A 20,834-nucleotide genomic window follows, 5' to 3' on the forward strand; every position below is an offset into this window, starting at 1 on the left:
CTGCTCCCCACTCTGTCTCTGGTGAATCCTCTCACCCCCAGGTGCCTCTGGCCTGTACCCCAGCTCTTGTATAAATAAATCCTTTTTTTAAAAAAAATAAAATTCAAATGGCTATAATAAACAAAGTTTCCCATTTTATAGAAGAGGCACCAAGGTGCAAAGCATTAATTTATTCACCAAAGATTATATTATGAATATTCCTGTTCTTACTAGTGCTTAAAATTCAGTCTTTATACTAGACAGTATATCTTCAAAATTTGGGGGTGGAGGAGTATAAAATTAATGAGGCTTAAAAAGGTGCATAAGCCATAGAAATCTAATGCACAGAATGGTGAATATGGACAATACTGTTCTACAATCATCAAATCTGCAGAGACTAAAATATAACCCGACCATTAAAAAGGAAAAATAATTATGTGGTGTGATAGAGATGCTTAATATTGCTACAACAGTAATCACCTTACAATATATACATTCAACAAATAAACACACTATATACCTTAAATTTACACATGTTGTATGTCCAATGTTTCATTTAAAAATGAGTCTTCTTTTTTAAAGAATTTATCAAAATGTCTACAATATACTCTAAGTGTCCTCTGGGGATTCACAGGCTGGTTAGAAACACAAACCACTGGCTTGTGAAATATACTTCTGTCCTACATGTTCTAAAATCATAGACAATTGGACACAGAAGGGAAATCTGGTCATCTTTTCAACCCTCACTTTTCAAGAAGTGGACACTGAGGCTCAGAGATATTTCAATTCCTGTGAACATTCTGTATGCAATTCCTCATTTAACCCTCATTAAAAGGAATTGCAATTTAACTTCACAATCATTCCACGCTGTTTAACAAGGGATTCTGGAAATCACTTATCTATCCATTGAGCCATCATTTGTTAAGGTCACACCAGACACAAGACACAAAGTTGGGGAGATGAATAAGACACAGCTCTTGCCCTAAAAGGGGATCACAATCTATCATGATGAGTCAGATAAGAAAATAAGTCCAAAACTGGCCTGCATAGAGGATGGAAGTAGATTTGGTGGGGGAGAGAGGGTGGGTCAATGGTCACTAAACGTGAGGGAGATCTTAAGAAAGTCTTCAAAAGGAGGCTGCCCTTCAGGTTGTACCTAGAAAACTTGGACAGTGTTTGCCTGGGGGGTGAAGAAATTAGGAAGAGTGAGTTACTTTTTGATTAACATGAGATTTTCACTTCCACTGTGGATGATGACTTCATAGGCAGCATGGCCACCAAGAGAATGGACAGCACCTGAGTTCTAGAGTCAGACATGGGCTCATTCTAGCTTTGTGATTTGAGCTAAGATTTCCCTTTCCCTTAGCTGGCAATTGGTTGGCTGCAGTTCCTTCCTCCAGAATCCCAAAGCCATCACTCCTCACCTCTGCCTCCTCTTCACCTCAAGTCCTTCTGCAGACTACAGCTGTACTTCCTATTCTAAGAATTTTGATTTTCATTAGTTAGTGCTCTCCATCTCTCTATTTGGAAATTCGGCCGTTAGCCCCTTTGTTTTCTGATGTACACAGATAGTTACTCTACTTAACCACACTCTAAAAATTTCTACTCCCCACTCTGATCCAGCATTTCCGAGCACTCTTCATTCCTCCAGTCAGTCACACAGTCTTTCAGGTCCTCTGTCCACGCTTACCTTTTTTTTTTAAAAGATTTATTTATTTTATTTATACAAGCACTGGGTATAGTCAGAAGCACGGGAGGGTGAGAGAATTCGCCAGAGCAGGGAACAGAACTGGCAGACCGACGAAATACACTGCTGAGGGGAGCAGCAGGCTGCAGGAGAGGTCTGCGCGCCATGTGGGACCCTCGCTGGTGGCCAGGGATCGAACCGGCACTGCGGAGGCCGTGGGCAGTGCTCAACGGCTGCGCCACGCTTACCTTTTTGAACTGCAGGCCTCCTGCAGGTGTTCCCACTGCTGGAGGAGTCACTCCCTCCTCCCATCTCTTTTGTCTGTCTAATGCCTAACACTTTAGGAATCAACTCACATCACCTGACAGAAGTGTAGTCTGGAAAGATGGCCACATCTCTTACCCCACATACTCTTTTGCAATGAGACCTTGCTATTGCCCCATCAAGAAGTGAGTTCATTTTTCCACTCCCTTGACTCTGGGCAGGGCTTATGTTTTGATCAACAGAATGTGGCAGAAATGACGCTATACCCACTGCAGGTGTAGCCATAGCTGACCTAACAGCTTCCTCTTCCGATCTCCTCGGGTCTAAGCCTATACAGGAAGTCCAGGCTACTCTGCTGGAGAGAGAAGCCACATGTTGGGGCAGGGAGGCACCAAACATGTGAGTGAAGAAGTCATCTTGATGACAGCCAGGGTCTATATCACACTGGAACCGACAAGATAATCCAAGAGAACTGTCTGGCTGAACCCTGTTAACCCAGATCCATGGGATAATCCATTGTTATAAGACACTAAATTTGGCAGTAGTTTGTCACACGGTAACCAAGAATCAGGACTAATCACTTCCTCAGGGAAGCATTCTCTGGTGCCCCAGATCAGATTAAATGTCCTTGTTTAAGTTTCCGTGGCACCTGCATTGCTGTAAGTTACACACCTCCCATCTGTAATTACCAGTTTCAATGTCCACATCCCCTTAGGCAGCAACAATTTTGCTCTCCCTTGGATTCCCCAGAACACAGTCACAGTTCAATAAATATTTGGTGACTAAATGAATGACTGATTTTTTTTTATCTTTAAGATCATTTGACATCTTTCTTTCCCCCTTGTTCCTTTGTTGTCAGTACTTCAAACTTACATTCTTCTTCCCACATAATAGCTCTCTAGCAATAAACAAGACATCGTTGTTTTAACAGCCAATAAAAACAAATCTTCAGTGTAATCAGTGAATTAACAGAGAAATGTGATGCAGCTCTTTGCTTTTATTTGCACGGTACATTTTAAATAGCTTAAAAGGGTTATTGAGAGTTGCAGTCATTTTATTCATTCCATATTTATTGAGGCAGCTCTTGTGCTCGAGGTACTAATGATACAACAGTGAACAAAAAAAGACATATGCTGCCCACATGGAAACTATATTCTAGTAGAGCACTTTCTTTATGCCAGACGCAGCTACAAATGCTTGCAGTGGTGAACCTCACTGGCTAAGACACAGGTGAGAAGGAGGATGCAGTTCTCCAAACCACCCTGCCTCAAGCAGATCCATCCCTTCCCAAATCCCAACTCTCTAAGAAATCTTTCCGAAGGACTCAATCTTTGGGGGTGTTTCTCTTCCCTGGATGTCTAAGTTATCACTAAACAACTCAACTTTGTCGATTGTTTCTCCATCCCTGCCCCACAAAGCCACACAGTAGGGTAAATGAAGATTGGTCAGGCTTTTACGCTGCTGGCCTCTGTAGCTATCGCCTGTGACCTTGATTGTGTTAAGGCAGCAGGATCTTGGAAGCCTGGGTGTGGGGCACGTGTGCTTGACTGTGGACACCTGGAGTGTGGTGTGGGCACGCACGAGTGTGCACACCTGAGCCTGGAGGCTGAGGATGAAAGGATGATGTCACACAGAAAACGGGGCAGTGGAGAACAGCTATGAGAGGAAGACCAAAGAGAGCCCAAAGAGAAATGGACAGATTCGCTGGGGGATGGGAGGCTTGGGTTCCTGCCAGCCTCCTGCCCCCTCCTTGTCAGCCTGGGGGTTTGCCCTACAACAATTGGTGTAGAAAGATCGTTAAAGCCTGAAAAAACCACTGAGGGCTCCAGGACTCTCCTTTATCCCTCTGTCCGAATAGACAACCTGCCCTGTGCTTGCTTGCCAAACACACATCCTCAGAGGGAGCTCAAAAGTACACCCAGGAAGGCCTGTCCCCATCCACAGCAGCCACCACATCACTTCTCTTAACTTTGCAGTCTCCCCAACAGAATAGGGTTGACATATTTTCTGTGAAGGGCAGATAATGGTATAGGCTTTGTTGGTGTAGGGTAAAGAAAATGTCAGGCTTTTCTGCCCTTCCGCCATCAGGATAGATGATGGATCCTTGTCCTGAATGCATGCCTGATGGCGGGCACCTGGAATAGGGTGTGGGCATAGGTAGATGGGATTCAGCTGAGCTAAGACTGTGCTTTTTAAGGGCGGCGTCACGGGGGGACGCCAGCAGCACCAGCAGCAGCAGTAGAAGCCGAAGCCGAAAGAGAAGCCGAGAAGCAGCAGAACGAACGCTAGAGAGCCCAGATAGAGTGAAGACTTGCTGGGGGCTGGGAGGCCTGCCAGCCTCCCAGCCCCCCAGCCAGCACCCCTGCCTGCCATATGCCTGGTGAATCTCAATAAAAAACCTGCAAAACTACTGAGGACTCTGACTCCTCCTTTACCCGGTCTGCATGGGATCAGAAAACCTGCACTGTGGCCAGTCCGGCCTTTACAGTTGGTCATACAGTCACTTCTGTAACTACTCAACCTAGCAGGGCAGTGGGGAAAGCAGTACTCTGTACTCTCCACAGACAAGATGGAAATGAATGACACTATGTGTTCTTATAATCCATTATTTACCAAATAGGCAGTTAAACAAAATGTGATATATACATACAATGGGATATTATTTACCCTTAAAAAGGAAGGAAATCCTATCACATGCTACATGAATGAACCTTGAGTACATAATGCTAAGCAAAATAAATCATTCACAAAAAAACTGTGATTCCATGTATGTGAGGTATCAAAAGCAGTCAAACTCAAACTCAGAATGGAAAGTTAGAATGGTGGATAACAGGGGTAAGGGGAGCAGGAAAAGAAAATTGTAACAGGTACAGAAATTCAGATTTGCAAGAGGAAAAACTTCTGGAGACATGTTTCACAGCAATATGAATATACTTAACACTACTGACACTTAAAAATGGTTAAGATGACAAGATACACACACACACACACACACACACATGTTTTTTACCACAACGTAAAAACCTAAAAGTAGGCAAAGGGCCAGATTTTCTGTATGTGGTTCACCTAGAAGATCTAGTCCAGCCTCCTAAGGAGAGGAGGCAGAGGTGAGGAATGATGACTTAGGGATTCAGGATGATGGAAGGAATTGCAGGTCTACCAATTGCCAGCTAACTTCAGGAAGTTTACTCCCCCTCCCAAATCCCAGTTTTCTCATTTGTGAAATCAGCAACTAATACCTCTCCCCTAGAAGAGTTAACTAATACTACACATGGCAAGATTGCTAGCACACAAAACCTAACAAGGCCTGAACCCCTTCCTGGCCTGCTCTGTCACCCTTCCTCTAGGAGTCTCCCCAACCCAGTATCCCTTTCATCTGCTCACACTGGCCTCCCTGTTGGTTCTCAAAAATGCAGATATGTTCTTACCACAGTGTCTTCGGATTGGCTGGTCCCCCAGACACCAAGATGACAACTCTTTTAAGTGACTGCTCATGACACTTTCTCAAAGAGGCCCTCCCTGACCACCCTGTTTAGCATTACACATCTCAGCCCTGGACCTCTGATGTACTCTGCCTTCTTTTTTTTACATAAACTTTAAATTTTAGAAGTGTTTTAATTTACAAAATAATTGCAAAGCATTTGGGCTGACCAGCACTCACTTTATTCTATTTTACTTCTCCATGCTTTGGTCTAAGTTAGGGAGCCCTTTAAAATTGCCCAGGCTTTCACAGTACCCTGGAGTAGCCACTTTGTACTGAACTGATTGACTAATCTCTCTCGACCCCATTCTACACTCTGAGCTACTTGATGGCATGCATGGTGCCTCCCCAATCTCTTTATCTTCATTTGCCATTTGCCAATCTTACTCTTTTTGGAATTTCATCTTTTTCCCTAGGCTATACAGCTGTCAAATTTTCAATACCTGGGTCTAAAATTAAGTTTAGTCTCTATAAGTAAAGCTCTTGCTAGCTTGGCACATTTGGCTTGAAGTTAATTAATTAAAAATAACGACAACATATCCAGACAGGTCAAAATATGAAGATTCCCATCCTCTGACAAAGTGAACTGAGTAAAATCAACGTGTGGGTGCAGTGTGGTTTGCCTCAACACAAAACTGGAAATCGGGAGCTAATTAGAACTGTGTTCTAAATCTGGCTCGAACATACACGTGCTGGGTGGCCTCTGGCAAACCGCTTAACCTCTGGGCGCCTTACTCAGCTACCTGTATCCCATAAAATTGCTAATATCAAATTGCTTTGCATGTAGATCATTCACTAGGTAGCTGTTTCAACATGCCATTAAAAATGTAAAACACTGTATAATTATGAAGTACTCCACTGGACCACACCCATACAGCAACCACATGCTTCTGGTCTCTCCTGGGAAGATTCAGCAACTCAGCAAAGCAACAAACTCAACTCAATGTCAGCAACCAACTATTTACTTTTCGGCCAAAGCCAGTGGCCTACATACAATTTGTCTTATTTTTAAGTAGAACAGCCATTCTTGTAAATAGGAGCTTCCTCCTATTTAATAGATTAAGAAAATAAGGTGCGATAAAGAGCATAACCCAAAGAATTCCAAGCATACATCAAAATGTAACAGGATGGAGAATCATTGTATTGCTATTTTCTAACAAGGAAATCTGCTGTTTACATGCTCATTAGGCAAGACTAATTAACAGGTAGAATAACACAGTCCTCCTACACAGACGTAGAAGTAGATTCAAGCAATAACACCAGCCTGGCCCACACAGAGATGCTGTGTTCTCCCAAGCTGCAAGGTAAAAGTGCTGACTTCCTCCCACTTGACTGCATGGCATGTAATCAGAATTTAATTAAGTGCTGAGAAGGGGGTCTGGGAACATGTAGTTTTAGCCACAGCTGGACTATGGAGAAAATGGCAATGCCAAAGGCAGCTAGGATAAATAGTTTCTGTCGACCCACTTTCAAACATAAACCAGGGTGGGCTGCAAGGATGGTCAACTCATGTGGCTTTCATGTGTTCTTCACTTTGCTTAAGGCTGCGGCTGGCTGGGAATGTTCTAAGAGTCCCATAGCATGAACGATCAGCAACAAGAGGATCTGACCCTAGTAAGTTGACCGTTCTGGACCATGGGGCTCCAAGGGTCATGACTCTTCGTGGTGCTCTGACATAAAGGCAGTGTAAGCACGTTGATGGGGCACCAGTTGGCCACAGCAGCAGATCAGAATGTGGTACCAGCAGGGCATCAGTAGAATCAAGGTGCTCTCAGAGATGATAGGCAGCTAGAAACGCTGATAGAATCCCAATTTCATAGGGGGAAACATTAAATGCCTACATTGTGCGCCTCCTTGGTGGCTCAAGGGGTTAAGCACAACAATGTAAAGCTATCTGCAGCCTCTGCTAAATGAGTTTGACCCCTGGCTGGCCAGAGAGCTACCCACATGGCGCAGCAGACCTCTCCTGTCTACCCTGCTGCTCCCCTCAGCAGTGTATTTCAGTCAGCCTGGCTGTTCTGTTCCCTACTCTGCCTCTGGTGAATTCTCTCACCTCCAGCACCTCTGGCCTGTGCCCCAATTCTTATATGCACAAAACATGAATCTTTAAAAAAAGTCTACATTGTATCCGAGTTTCAATAAATGAGAAGTATACTACCATGTAATACATAAGGAGCATAATATAAAAAAGAAAAAAAATCATCTGCATAGTGCTTTCCCCAGTTCTAAAAGGAATAAGTCCTCACAGAAACTAAAAAATGCCAACAGATATGGAAAAAACAAAAATTAGTCATGATTTCATAACTCAGAGAAAATAAATCAATAGGTGTGTTTTTGTCCAATATTTAATTGGAATCAGATTGCGTACACAATTGGGCATACTGTCTGTTTAAACATATGCTCAAAAAGCAAGTACCAGTAAATACTAACCTTAAAAAAAAAATCCCAGAGTGTGCTGTGCCCACTTATAACCTTACAGTCTGGCAGAGGTCCCCACTTGATGGAACTTCTACAGCTATCCAGTGACCTTTTCAATACACACTTGCTGGTGTTTTTCAAAATCTTGACCCTTCTTGATGCTGTTAATTATCCCTTTCTCAAGCCTCACCCCAGGGGTTCACAGGCACTGTTCTAGTTTCCTCTCATCCCTTCCCTTTCATTCTTCCTCCTTCCTTACTGGTCTCCTCATCAAATGGGGGCATTACCTGGTCTCTTCTCTAGCTGCAGCTCCATGTTTTCCTTATGTCAACGGATCAACCCCTGGTACTTCAATAATTCTATGTTTATGCCCAAATCTCAGGCCTGTTCTCTGGTCCTAGGTTCCCAACTATTTGTAAGACATTTTTTCCTGGCATCTATGTCACAAAATAAAGCTCAATTTGTCTAAAATCATACTCAGTTATTCATCCAGTAACTATTTACCAAGTGCTCACTATGCGCTGGATACTGCTCTAGGCACTTGGGAGACACCAGCAAAAAATCCCTTCATGGAAACTTCCTTTGGCAACGAAGTCTTCTAGGGCTAGCCTTTCACAATCTAGGCCTAGCTTGCCTGTCCAACTTCACATTTTCCTTCCTTATAACACTCTTCTCCTTTAAGCTGAAATACTATTGCTCAAAATGTTACACTTTCTTAACTCCAAAACTTTGCTCAGTTATATCTGAGGTGCTCTCTCCCCACCTCCACCTACTCAAAATCTACCCATTCCTTAAGTTCAAAGGCTGTCTCCTCAGTAAGTGTTCTTGATTGATGAGCCTAAAATGATCTGCTCATTCTTTAAACATCCACAGAATGTCTTTCTATGGCCCTCACCGCACAGAGTGCACGCTGCATGCTCTTTCTGAAATGATGATGGTAATTATCAAGGCCTATTTTGCACCAGCTACATTGCTTTATGTTTTGTGTCTCTAAGCTTTATGTTGTGCAATATGGGTATTCTTATCCCCATTTTACAGTTGCTGAAACTGAGTACTTCGCCTGAAATCAGGTGAAGTGGACCTACGTCAACTTAAGAGCTAGCAGTTCTACCCGATTTCATTCTTAGAACCCTCACTGGGCCTAGAATAATGGCTGGTACACAATGGCTGTTCAGCAAATAACTGAAGGGTTGCTTGTTTTTTATTTATCTTTATTTTTAAAAGAAAAAACAATGAAGAGAAAAATAATCAAAATACCTACTACCATCCATTATAGCTCCATCACCCAGTAAAGATTTGTTCAAACAACAACTAAATAGAGTACGTTTTCAAAGCAGTGACATCTGTAAATACAAATACCACTCTGGTGTTCAGACAAAACTTTATCTGAATTCACCATCAGCTTGTTTAAGTAAATTTTACATGTTTTCCAAAATGTTATGTTGACTAGCACTTTCAAATATTTTCTTGGTAGAGAAAGCTTCCAAGCTATTTTAAAATAATATGACAAAGGTCAGGTAGCAAAGACCTCACTCAGACCTTTGAAAGAAACAAAAAGCACCCATGGGGCACTTGGGAATTATTCTGCGAACCACTCCAAATCAGTGGGTTGGCTGAACTCATTTCCCAGTGACTGAGAGCTCAAGCTCTTTCTAATGCCAGTAAGGAGATGTTCCCTTTGAAATGCCCTCAGGTAGTCCATTTCAAGCATTTTCAGTACATCTCTTCACTTGTTTATTGTTTGCCACTGTAAAATCATTGAGACATTTGATGCCCAAGATCTTTTCCCGGAAACCAAACTAAATATAAGCATGGCACTTCAAATTTCAGGTTGCTTTGCTATTGAAGGCAGTAATGTTATTATGCTCTCCAGTCAACCACTGGATTGGGAAGCCCCTTTCATAAAACAACCAGAGTTCCAATATGTCCTGCTTTTAGAAAGAAAACAGACACTAACTTCAGTTATGTAAGTGTCTAGAAATGCAGACTTGATGTTTTCCATCTCTCTTTACCTCCAATGGCAGGGAATAGTGATTAAAAAACAAACAAAAGAACCACTCAAATTATATTCCTCCTGAGACTGGGGTGAAGAAGGTGAAAACGTCCATCATAAAACCCACATGTTGCTAAAGTTGGCCTCCAACTGCACCAGGGAGCAAGTGACTAGTGGGTGTGGGTGCCATCTCCAAGCCAAATCACCTAACCTGGGCGGAAAATGTGACAGACCACAGCACGGAAGGTTAGGACCACACTCAAGGAGATATGCTGAGACCAGATATGCAACATACCCAAAAAGAGCTGGGGAAGTAGCTTTAGATTTAAAAATGTCATCATCTATTTAGGATCTTCTAGTTGAGCCTGAGCAATAGGGGCTATGTTTGCAAACGAATTCTCACATAACTCCTCCAACTGAATTAACCTGAGAATAATCTTCTTCATGCACATGGTTTAGACTTTGGTTTACAAAGTGTTTGGTTTTCTCTGGTTTACAAAGTAAACTTCTTGATAAATACTTAAGAGTAATCTCAACAGCGAGAAGTGAGTAAAGTAACAGAATTATTTTAAAGATGATGAAAGAGTGACCAAGAGGGTTTATTTATTGTCAACTGAAGGCCCAAAGGGGAAGGAAAAAAAAGTGCTTGGAATCCCTGCATAATTACTGAGTCCCTGAGCCACCTAAGCTCAAGCACCTTATATATCACCTAAATCACTCAGGGACACTGATGTTAGGATCATAAACAAGAAGTTGAATCCAACCCAAGAGCCACCAGATTTTGAGTTTGTTCAATGGGACAGAGATGTGACAATGGGAAGAACACACACTTCTGACACCAGGAAAGAGTTCATGTTCCAGCACTGCCGTTTAAGCTGAATGACTTCCAGTGAGTCAGGCTAAGTTAGGACTTGGCCCTCCTTATCTGTAAAATGGAATTCCTGCCAATGCTTGCCCTCATATACCTTTGAGAACTATAAAGTATAAATTTGGGTAATATATAAGAAAGCTAACTGTAAAATCTAAAACAATTATGTATTATTCCTATTAGAAGGTACTGAGTTCCAACCACACAACTGATTATATTTAACAAGAAATTACAAAGGATGGAAAAGGTACTCAAACACTGTTAGATGGTAGGGACACAAGGCCACAGTTCCTGCACTTGAAGAGCTTAACAGCTAGTAAGGAAACACAAAGCCAAGCTTAAAAAAGCGTCTCAACACAAGTATATAAAAGGTATTATGGGAACATAACTCAAAAATTAAATCAAGGGACAATAAAGACTTATGTGACATAACATGTAAACAGAGCTCATCTCAGTTGAAAGAAACTAAAGACAAAGGAGGCAAATACACAACAAAACCAATCTCTATAAATAATGCTGCTTCTGGAATAAACCTATAATAATGGAATCAATGATCCCACCAAAGAGTGAGCTTGAAGTGAACTGACCATCACACATGGAAAGTACAGAGGGCTCCTTCACAAGCTAAATCAGTTATGTTGAGCCAGAGAAACATCCCTGGCCAACAGAAGGCCTTTGCTGGGTGACTGGGATGTCAGCAGAAATGAATAATAGCCTCACTTCCCATGGACGTTAATTCCTTACAGCACTGCAACTGACTAGCAGAAGGACATATACTCACAATTTTAACCCTCAATATAACAACCAGTTTCTGGGTTAGCACATATTCACAAAACCAGCTGCTACTGGCACTCAGGGTGAATGTACATGAGAAGTAACGGATATTTTCCTTCTCTGCTACACTTGCACCTATTTATTGAAATGTAAACCTGAGTCTCTGTTAAATGGCATTCTGAGAGTGCCAGGCCTTTCCTAAGCTCTAAGCAAAAGGCAACTCACGTCTTATTTGAAAGAACAGACATACTCAGTAGTGACAGGCTGCAGCCATGTCTCTCCTTCACTCTGGGCCTAATCTGTGACAGAGACCTTGGCTACCAAGCAACCGCTTGCCAGTTCTGTCAAGAAACAAGCAAGGTTGGCACAGGCAGACAAAACATTGTCTTTGACCCTCAAAGATAAGGACAAGATAAAGCAAAATAAGTATTTGCTATTTTACTCTGTACAATACAAAGGCCAGAAAAATCTCTGTTTATTATATAGGACAAAGGAAAAGTTTACAGAGTATGGAAACAGAAGAACTGTAAGGAATTATATTATCATCCCCCAATCTGGGTAATTATTTTATTATGGGCTATTATTACTATGGAATGGATTTTCACAAAGCAATCCTGAAACATGAATATTCTGCAATGGAATTCTGGAGTTCTGATTGGTCTATATTTCTTTGCTTGTTTTGATTTGACATTAGGATGAAGGCATACAATAATTGGGACTCAAATAATTGCCCATCATCAGACACTTCTACTACTGGTAGAGGTACAATTCACCTCCTCACATCTGTACAGACTTCACTGCACATCTCTACCTGCAGAGATGTCAGGCACTGAAAACCCCCACTCCCAGCATGTCATGACACTGACTCCCTGCATTGGGGAGCTCCGGGAACCACGAGTGGAGTTAAGCGGCCATGCTTGGCTTAGAACTGAACACGTGTGCTCACACTCTTGTTTTTTGGCTCTGGCCTGCATCTTGGTACTGCTGGAAAGGGAGACATGTGAAGAGGTCCTTGGAGGAGACGCACAGAAGGAGGCATGCACAGGAGATAGGTGGAGAGACACCTGGAAAGAGATGTGTGTAAGAGACATGAGGGAGGCTGTTTGTGGTCCTCAGAAGAGACAGTGGCAGCTGTTATCTTGACTTCATGTTGGATTACACCATATATTTTGAATTCTGAATCTCTCCTTCTGCCCCAACTTTCTGGGACCTGCCTAACTCCATTCACGTTGTTCCTGGCCAGAAGGAATCTTAGATTTAATGGCAAGCTTTTGGGTCTCAATGGTCCCAATCAAGCCTGTTTGGCTGGGCATTTGCCCATGAGGAAAAGGGAACCTATTGTTTCAAATCCTCTCTTTGTCTATGAACATCAATTCAATTAAAAATCTATCACACACAAAGTCTGCTTCCTTTGCCTATGTGCACACAAATGGCTGAATTCCTTGGAGTACCCCCACTCTTAACAGTTTAGGGCCCCTGGGTACCTCTTGGTCACGTACTAACACTATTATACTGAGCTCTTTAAAACAACCTGCAGAGGACTCTATGAATATGGATGGAAACATGATAAGTGTGGAAAATATACATAATATAATACTTAAAAGCAAAATAAAGATAGTTCTTATAACTCCTAAGGCAAGACCAAGGTTGAGAACAGTCATAGCTAATATTTATTGAGTACTTAGTAAAGGATAGCCCTTATGGTAAGCGCACAACAACTTATGTGAGAGTTGCTATTATTAGACCTCTACAGATAAGGAAATTGAGATTTAAAGAAATGAAGCACCTTGTCCAAGATAATACAGCAAACAGTAGAAATAAAATTCTAAATGCACAAATAGTTTGGTATGGTAATTAACAGCTAACTAATTACCCTGAGATAATAGAGCTTTGAATTTTAGTGTCAAACGCCAGCAACTTTAAATTTTATTTTTAAATGTTTGTTAATCTCATGACTCAGAAAGTTAGTAGCTAAATATCTTATAGCCAGGGGAAGAGTTTATACTTAATTTCCAAAAATCACCTTTGTAATTTTTCTGTGTCATTATAAGTTCTCTAAGGGAATGGTGTGTTAGAGGTCCTTGAACAAACAGCATAAAGCTGCTCTCTAAATAGCTAACTCAGTTCTCTTAGTGACCTTGGGCACGTTACTTGGAATGTCTGTGAGGGTCTAACAACAGTGACTTCATTTAGACCAAACAAGTGCTTTTGCAAATGTTTACATTGTCCTAATTGCACAAACCTTTTACTAATGTTCCCCTAAGACATCATTTTTCATTTAGTCAATAAATAGAAACACTTGTAAAAATGTTTGCTAAAAAAGCCCTACAAATAAATGTTTCTGTCAAAAGAATTAAAAGAAATGTTTTCAAATTAGATGTGACTATAGGTAATTCAAACATATTTTAAGCATTAAGGTATGTCCAAATAAACTGCCTCCCAAAACCAACTGAACGTTTAGGGGGAGTAAGGGGAAGATATCAACGTATATCAGGTTCAAACAAAATGACAGTGTTGACCCACAACCTTCAGTCTTGTTTCTTAGGCCTACTAAAAGATGACATGGCCATTCTTCACAGGATCACACTGTAATGAAAATACAGACACCATAGCTGAGCTCAACCTTCTGTGAGCTACTACCAGAAGTGTGATTCTGGGGAAGCCACTTGAACCTGAATTCCAGTTACTTCCATGTAGGTCAAATAAGGATACCTGTCCTGCCTTCCTCAAAGGTTGCTTTGGAGCCCAAATCAAATGACATAATATAGTGCTTTGTGAGGGCCAAAGCAGGGTCCAGGGTGCCAATGGGGGTCTGTGTAGTACTTGGTAAAGGGTCCCCACATTTCCCTTTGATCTCTCATTATAAATCAAGATAATGGAGACAGTGGGGACAGAAATAAGTTTAGGAAGCTGTGAAATTAGGCTTTCATGTATTCAGGAATTCCTCCTGCATAGATGAACCTGCCTTGCTGCACATCAGCCTTTTTTCTGGTGGTCTTGGGGCAGAGGGATTCACGATACTTGAAAATATCTCTTCAATGAAGGAAAAAACAAGTAAACCCTCACATGCCCCCAAGTCCCGTTACATCTTCCTTTTTTCTTCTAAGTTTCTTGAAAAAACATGTTCTTTATACTTTCTGACGCCACTTCTCACTCCCTATTCATTCTCCCCCCAGAAGCACTCTGATTCTGTTCCAGCTGAAACTGCACAGGCAAAAGTCACCAACAATTCTTTGCTGCTAAACCAGGAGATTTCCCCCCAACATTTGACTCACCCTTTAGCAGTATGTGACCTGATGAACACCCTCTCTTTGCACTGCTCTCAGGAAATCATTAACAGCCTCTTCTGGTATTTTCTTTTTCCTTCAGTGCCTTCTATGAGCACCCCTTCTTACGCCCATATAAATGTAGATATCCCTCTGGTTTTATTTAGTCCTTTTCTGCCTGAGTGACCGCCTCCACTGTTGTGGCTTCAGTTGCAGTCCTCATGGTGGAAGAGGAACAAATACTCTTCTGACCTCTTGACCCACACATATGACTGCCTTCTTGATGGCCCCTACCTCCTAATATGTACTAAACCAAATGCTTCATCTTACCTTCAACCTCCCCCTGCTCTTGGCATTATCCATATAGTAAAGGACATTATCTTTTGCCCCCAAAAGATGAACATTATCCTTGACACTCCTGACTCTTACAATCACTCCCAATCAGCAAGTCATATTAATTTGTCCGCTACGGGCCTGCCAAGTCTGTCTATTTCTCACCTTTCCTACCTGAGTTCAGACACATCATCTACTCTTCTTCCCTCCAGTCTTGCTCTTCTCTAAGCTACCTGCCATGCTAAGCAAAGTAGGATTTCCACAGTTTGAACCCTATTATATTCTGGATAAACTACACATTCCCTAGCACTTCCTATAGAGCTCATGGCCACCTACTTGCCTAGGTTTCTCTCTTGAATCTCCCTCTACACACCCCACTCTCAACATAAAGGCATAAAGCCTGGTTAATTCTAATTCGGTCTTTAGGTCTTTGTTGGGGTATCACTCTGTTTCACAGATAAATCCACAAGTAAACTGGATAATGCAAACTGAGCGGTTTATGCTTAATTATAAATTAGTTATGCTAATCAAGACAACTGGACAAATAAATCTCTACCATACTCAAAAATGTGGCATATAATCAGAGAATCCAATCTGAACTCAAATGAACAATGAATGAGTGTATGAAAACCAAACGTTAATGAAAACAGCATGCCTGACATCTTAATACAATGGTCTCTCTATTTTGACTTTAGTTTTTGTTCATAACTCATATCGCCATCAAGATTAATTATACTCATGAACCAAATAAAAATCTCACCTCATTGTCAGTATGAAGGTAAATGTATGGGGTTTGTTTTTTTTTAACTGTCTTTCTGGCCATATCCACAATAAACAATGAAACAGAGCAAACATAATGTATGGAATTTCTTAGTGGTGGTCATTTTTATCACATTCTTACTTCATACTCAATTCTCTGAATTATTGGCTTCTACCAGAAGCTTCAAGATAGAATACAATTCAGTTACTTAGGAAACAAGTACCAAATTCATTCTAAAAGGAAAAAGAAAAAAGCAATTCCTTGCCATACCTTTGGTTGTTCTTTTTCATGGGTTGACATTTCCCATGAAGAAAACCAGCATTTGACTGGTGGCCAACAGGGCAAAAGACTTTCTGTACTTTTCTATAAGTGTGGGAGGACAGGGTAAATTTAAAAAAAAGAAAGTCTATGGGATAAACAAAGAAGCAGCAAGTCTGGGGGTCCTGGAAACTGTTCAGAGATTGAGAACCCTAAAACATCCGCCCAAATCATCTCACTTTTTCTAGGTTCCTACTAAAAAGGACTTCTGGAGCCAGTCATTGAAGCAGCACTCATCTAACTGTCTGCTTCTTAAATATGTAAATACATTACTTTACCCCAAGTCTCACAGGAAGTCTGCATATAAGATTAAACGGGACTAGAGTATGTCTGTATCTGATAAATGCTCAATCAATTTTAGCTTTGGATTTTTTTTTAATGCCAATATTATGGGCCTAGGTCCAGTTTGGTTTTCCTAGTCAAAGCATGGAGGGTATTTTGTTTTTGTTTTTTGCAAGTGGTTACATATCCACCACAGTTCTTGTTTTCCACTTGAATCATTAAGCTGTGTTTATAGCCCAAAGCCCAAAATTCATGTGTCTACGAGAAAACCAAGACTTTTGGTTTTGATGAAATTGATGAAAATTTCATCAAAACCAAGACTTTTGGTTTTGATGAAAATTCAACCATGAGCTTTCTTTTCTATTATCTCAGTATGATATTCAGGAACCCTTCCACCATGAAGTTTTCACTAATTACCCAGTTGAGAAATGGTATCCAAGTATATCTGCAACCTTTCCAACAAAACTATTGTGTCCTATTCTAGTTTTTCTTAAATAAGCACTTTCAGACACATTTATTTATAGATTTTTGTTTTCTCCATTATTCGCAGGGCAGTGTTTTAGGGTCACTGTATTCCCCACAGCACAGAGATTTTACAGCTTTTAAAATAACATCTATTGACCGCAGCAATTACCAAAAAGTACTACGAGTTCATTGTTTAATGTTTGGAAAATACAGAAAAGTGTAAAAGGGAAAATACACAATGCCTATTCACCTTCCAATGAGAAAAAAACCACCGCCACATGGTGGTCCTTTCGCTCCTTTCGGATGTGGGGAGCTCTTTTTATTTTTTAAAACATAGTTGACAGCATGCAGTAAGGTACAGTTCTCTACCCTATTGTCCCCCGTTTAGCAGTAATCAGTAAACACCTTTCCACACTTAAGATTCTTTACAAATATTCTTCTAAATGCTTGTATGATACCATATCTTTTGATACCATAATTTATTTTAACTGTTCTCTTGTTGTTGGGCACTTAGATTATTGCTAATATTTGACTTTTCTAACCAAAGCCATATTAAGCTTTTTTCAACATTAACTTTTAAGCTATTTTTCATACTTTCCTTTGGCTAGATTGAGAGAAGTGAGTTAGTGGGAAGAGGAGGAGCATTAGTGTGTCTTTTCAGACATTCAGTCCAGTTGCTTTTCAGAAAGATTATAGAGTCTCTGAGCCGCATTCACAGCATTTGAGAGTGTCCGCTCCACCATGCATTAATTGATGTGGAGAATTATAATTTTTAAATATCTGTGTAAATTTAAGGCCTGGAAAAAGAAGGTACCTTGCTATTGTTTCAACGTTCATTTCTTTGATTAAAGGAAAGAGAATACATTCATATGTCAACTGGTCATCATTTTCTCTTCCATGGATAGTCTGTTCCTATCTTTCACCCATTTTTTGCCCATCACTAACAAAATTCCCACCAATTGAATAGCTCAAAACAACATCTATTCATGATTTTACAATTCTGAAGGTAAGAGTTTGCTGGGAACTCTAGTTGGGTTCTCTGCTCAGGGTTATTTTCACAAGGTTGAAATCAAGGTGAAGTCCAAGTGGGGCTTTTATCTAAAGACTCTGGTAAAGAATCCAGTTTCAAGCTCACAGCTTGTTGGCAGAATCTAATTCCTTATAGCCCTAAGTCTAAAGCTCCTATTTCCATGCTGGGTCACCCTCAAAAGCTCTCGGCCTCCTCATTCCTCAGGGCTACCCTGATCCTTTTCAAGCATCCCCTCCATCTTCAAAACAGCAATGGCTTGCTGAGTCTTTCTCAACCTTGATTTTCCCAGCCAGAGAAAGCTCTCCACTTTTAAAGGTAGCTGTGATTAGATTAGGCCCACACTGATAATTTCCCCATTTAAATTTAACTACACCATATAACATAACCAAGGGATTGATATGTTTATATATCCTAGGGATTCAGGACATGCATTATTTGCATTCTTTATGATAGGTCATTTTTTAAAGCTTTATTTATTTATGAATATAAGAACTGGGGTGTAAGTCAGAGGTGGCAGGGGTGAGAGGATTCACCAGAGAGAGTGGGGAGCACAACAGGCAGATCTACTGAAATACACTGCTGAGGGGAGCAGTGGAGGTGGGGCAGGGGACAGGAGAGGTCTGCTGTACCATGTGGGTTAGCTCCCTGGCCAACCCAGGATAGAACTGGTGCTGGCAGTGGCTGGCGATAGCTTGATAGCACTGTGTCTTTAACCCCTGTGCCACCGGGGAGGCCCCTGATAGGTCTGAATTACAAGAGTTTGTGAAAGTAATAAATCTTACGGATGGTTGCCAGAAGTTTCATTTTCACAATGCAAAGGCAACTGTAAAAGGGACTGCTCTATGCTAACATTTTTAATATATAATGCTGCTAACACTGGCATTTTTAAAAAGTTTGATTATGGGGAAATACATAAATACAAAATTTACCATGTTAGTAGTTTTTAAGTGGCCAGTTAAATACTGTTAAGTACATTCACACTGTGATCAATCAATCTCTAGAACTCTACATCTTACAAAACTGAAATGCTATACCCATTTAACCACTCTCATTTCACCCCTCCGCCAACTCCTTCTGACCACCATCTCACGTTCAACACTGGTATATTTTTTCTTTATTTGAATACTAACAAACATGCAGATAGCAATTACTACATGCACTGTATAAAGCATTGTTTAAATATTAACTCGATCATCATAACAACCTTATGAGATCACAACTATTATTATTCCCATTCTATAGATTAGGAAACACAGCAAGTAAACTGCCCAAGGTTACACAATAGGAAGTGACCATGTATTCTTCTGATGAACCCATGAATTCATGAACTACTACATCATGCAAAAACTGATTGTAAAGATAACTCATCAGGCATTAATATTACTTCTTTGATGTGCACAACTTAAAAATACTTCTAATGTGCAATTTAACTTAATATTCTTCTACTCCCTAAAAGTTATAATATGTGACCTTTAAGAGACTACACGGGGCCTCCCTGGTGGCGCAGCAGGTTGAGTGCGGCGCTGTGAAGCTGTCCGCAGCCTCTGCAGCACAGGTTTGATTCCCTGCCGGCCAGGGAGATACCCACATGGCACAGCAGACCTCTCCTATTTCGCCCACTGCTCCCCTCAGGTGCTTTCAGTCTGTCTGCCTGTTCTGCTCCCCACTCTGTCTCTGGTGAATCCTCTCACCCTCCCAGGCCTCTGGCCTGTGCCCCAGCTATGTGTATAAATAAAAAATAAATCTTAAAAAAAAAGAGAGAGAGAGACTACACGGTTAAGATATTAGTAAAACAAAACCAGCCCTGTGTTATATTTGGGGTGCCCCAATTATAACTTACTGGTGGTATTTTATAATAAAATACATTATGAATGAATGAATGAATGAATGACTATAAATCACAATTGGCTACTGAAATTAAAAACAGTAAAGAAAAAATTCAGGTGTTTATCTTTCTAAGAAGGACAAAATAAAAGCAGAAAATTTACAGATAAATTTACAACAGCATAGCTCAACCTGGTAAATGCAAATCTGTCTTGCTTTGCAAACTATAAATCTAGACCATTTTCACTGTCATTCATTTGCATGTCTCAGCAGCAACTTATTTGAGGAGTGGGTCTGAACTCGCCTTATCCTAATTTTTTTAGCTTAGTAATTCTCGCACAGAAAACCAAATCATGCTTGTCATCACACAGTGTCACTTACTATAAATTAAAAATAAGTGGCGTCAATAGCCAGAACAATTACTATGGGAACTCGAGACTGACGTGAGTTAAAAGCTCTGCCGAGTTTTGGTTTCTAAGACGGGAGGGGGTGGGGTGGGGGACCTAAAACCACGCAAAGACAGAAATGGCTGTTTCAACTGTTTTCTACTTATACATCTGATTCAAAAAATAGGCTGACAATGCATCATGCGACCTTCCCTCTCTCAACAGCCACTGCACCGTAGCGCAGTCTCCAGCATGAAATAAAAACCAGAGCGTGCAAGAAACAGCAAAATCACCGCCCCCCCCAGGGAGCTTCTGGATATTTACAATGCTGTCATCCCACACCCTTCCCCCACCGGCCGGCCAGGCTGCACAGAAGACCACAGACGCTTACCTGGCCGCCGACTGCTTCTCTCCCTTCACCTGCGGGGCCTTCAGTTCACTCCCGGCCGGGGCCCGGCTTCGGCAGCCCGCCCGCCCCGCGGTGACAGCCCGAGCCCGCCCAGCCGCCGACCATCCCCGCCGGCTCTGTTTACAAGCGCTCCTCGCGGTCCTGCGCTTAAATGCTTCCCCCCCGGCAGCCGGGGAAGCGCGAGCCGCGCACACAAGGTTCCCGGCCTCGAGGACACGACGTTCCAGCTCCAGGCACCCAGCGGCCAGGTCAGGCCAAGCCAGACCGCACCCGCCAGGCCTCCTTATCTCATTGTTT

At 41.5% G+C, this 20,834-nt stretch overlaps 1 protein-coding gene across 3 annotated transcripts in view; it reads right to left on the bottom strand.

Moving 5' to 3' along the window:
* The window catches only part of PLEKHM3 (pleckstrin homology domain containing M3), a 181,556-nt gene extending 160,938 nt beyond the window's left edge, over window positions 1-20,618 (bottom strand). For all 3 annotated transcript variants that reach the window (XM_037523938.2, XM_037523940.2, XM_037523941.2), the window contains exon 1: window positions 20,520-20,618. The gene's annotated coding sequence lies outside the window, so the exon portion shown is untranslated. The remainder of the gene's footprint in view (window positions 1-20,519) is intronic.
* Window positions 20,619-20,834: the final 216 nt, after the last annotated feature.

This window comes from Talpa occidentalis, unplaced genomic scaffold (assembly GCF_014898055.3).
Source record: "Talpa occidentalis isolate TD23 unplaced genomic scaffold, MPIMG_talOcc4v2.1 talOcc4.3, whole genome shotgun sequence".
Taxonomy (NCBI): domain Eukaryota; kingdom Metazoa; phylum Chordata; class Mammalia; order Eulipotyphla; family Talpidae; genus Talpa; species Talpa occidentalis.